Source organism: Rhincodon typus, chromosome 4, assembly GCF_021869965.1.
Source record: "Rhincodon typus isolate 14 chromosome 4, sRhiTyp1.1, whole genome shotgun sequence".
Lineage (NCBI taxonomy): Eukaryota > Metazoa > Chordata > Chondrichthyes > Orectolobiformes > Rhincodontidae > Rhincodon > Rhincodon typus.
In genome coordinates, this window is record NC_063335.1 from 45,335,944 (window position 1) to 45,338,369 (window position 2,426).

The 2,426-nt window shown below is 55.4% G+C and overlaps 1 long non-coding RNA gene across 1 annotated transcript in view; it reads left to right on the forward strand.

The window, feature by feature from the left end:
- The window catches only part of LOC125482955, a 3,847-nt gene extending 2,572 nt beyond the window's left edge, over window positions 1-1,275 (forward strand). Inside the window, exon 3 of the long non-coding RNA XR_007261948.1 lies at window positions 1,226-1,275. This is a non-coding gene — a long non-coding RNA (uncharacterized LOC125482955). The remainder of the gene's footprint in view (window positions 1-1,225) is intronic.
- Window positions 1,276-2,426: the final 1,151 nt, after the last annotated feature.

Below are 2,426 nucleotides of genomic sequence, written 5' to 3' on the forward strand. Positions count from 1 at the left end.
ACCGGCCCCGCCCTCACTATCGCTGCCTCACCGGCCCCGCCCTCACTCTCGCTGCCTCACCGGCCCCGCCCTCACTCTCGCTGCCTCACTGGCCCCACTCTCACCGTCGCTCCCTCTCTGGCCCTGCTCTCACCATCACTGTCTCACCGGCCCCGCTCTCACCGTTCCTCCCTCAGCTGCCCCACTCTCACCGTCGCTCCCTCTCTGGCCCTGCTCTCACCATCACTGTCTCACTGGCCCCACTCTCACTGTCACTGCCTCACTGGCCCCACTCTCACCATCACTGCCTCACTGGCCCCACTCTCACTGTCGCTGCCTCACCGGCCCCGCTCTCACCATCACTGCCTTACTGGCCCCACTCTCACTGTCACTGTCTCACTGGCCCCACTCTCACCGTCACTGCCTCACTGGCCCCACTCTCACTGTTGCTGCCTCACCGGCCCCGCTCTCACTGTCACTGTCTCACCGGCCCTACTCTCACCGTCACTGTCTCACTGGCCCCACTCTCACCGTCACTGCCTCCCTGGCCCCACTCTCACCGTCACTGCCTTACTGGCCCCACTCTCACTGTCGCTGCCTTACTGGCCCCGCTCTCACCATTGCTGCCTCACCTCCCCGCTGTCAACATCGCTCTCTCTCTGGCCCCGCTCTCACCGTCGCTGCTTCACCAGCGCCGCTCTCACCGTCGCTGCCTCACTGGCCCCACTCTCACTGTCGCAGCCTCACCAGCTCCGCTCTCACCGTCGCTGCCTCACCAGCTCCGCTCTCACCGTCGCTGCCTCACCAGCTCCGCTCTCACCATCGCTCCCTCATCGGCCCCACTCTCACCACTGACATTGTTCTGGCCCGCTCTCGCTGCCCCCTCACCGGCCAGTTCTCACCACTGCCCCCTCACCGGCCCACACTCAACCTGCTGTCACTGCAGGACATGGCCCATGCGTTCAGCTCTGGCCATGCGGTTTCCGGTTGCGACCCGACTCCCTACGTAGGCTACACCCTGGCCAAACAGAGGGTTGTTGCTCTGCTGACCTCTCCTGAACCCATAACAAATACTGCCACTTTGCTTGAACTCAAGGACTTCAAAAATTAACATTGGGCTGAACCTTGCTTTTTTTGACTGTGTTAGTTGCATCAACTTTTTTGGGGGGATTTTCACTGCAAGACTGTAGATTGCTCCATTAACAACCTATCCTACCCTTATGGCTTCCCTTGCATCTGATTCTAGCTCCATCTTACCATGCAACATTCCTGGAACTACTCACCAGACATCGGATATTTACTGAAAGGTAGGTATGCTTTGCACCTGCACCATCTTTAAGAAGCCATTCTGCTAAAATTGGAGCACATTGTCCTGAGGTGCCCTGCAGGCTTCCTGACATTCATCTTGGAAATGTCAAACAGAGGGAAATGGAAACAGATAGTATCCTTCAGATCCTGCTGGCCAGAGTGGTATAGATGCAGAAAATCCTCTATCCCCAGGACCAGCAGTGGAACCTGTCACACTAAACCTTGACAGCTTGGTTCGCGGTTGCCATTGGGTCAGTATAGTTTCAGCTGTCTGGAAGATTGGCCAGCAGTGTAAGAAGAATATTTGTGACCTTCTTTACTCCACCAGTGTAAGTGCTAATATCTTCTCTCCCATACCTCACTTACGCTCTGCTACTGTACCCACCTCCCACTGAGGCTCATGCTTTGCTACTTCCACTATTGCCTGCAAAGCCTTCCCTCACTTGATGTTGCCCACATCAATCCCCAATACCATTAACACTGTGTACCCAATGTGCCGCCTGCACACTCGCTCGGCCACCTCTCCTCATGCACCAAACGTAGTACTGTGTCGCCCACTTTCACCTTTTAGAATACCTATCTCACTCTCATGGCAGGAGGAAAACAGCCCATAATAAGGCAGAAAGAGGGTAGTAGGCTGCGTGACATTTGGTTCCTCACCCATGAGAGGATCCTGCTGACTGACTGTATCCATGCCCCTGGACTGGTATCAAAGGCTGCCCGTGACTTACTGTTACTGGGACCCCCATGAGTACAAGCTATCCCCCTTGACTGAGGAGTACTGACAACAATGACAAGCTTCCTGGCTTTGTGGCTGTGCTAAATGGCAAAACGAGACAGTGATGCTGTGAGTATCCGGGTAGGCTCAGAGTGAGCGAGCTCTGTGACAGCAAGACAACAGGCTGGAGATAAATCCTGCTCTAGTCCGTGAGCTAGGTGTGTGCTCCTGAACACACAGTGTCCTTGTTGCACTGTTATAATGACAGTTACCCTGAGGAGCAGCACTGAAATGATCTATAAATGGATCAGCGATGTGCCATGAGGCTGGCATGTGGACACCAATGTCTGTGTGTGGGGCTGATGCCCATGGAGCCTGCTGTAAGATGCTGTTGCCCAGTGTCCAACATGAAAGCCGTTCA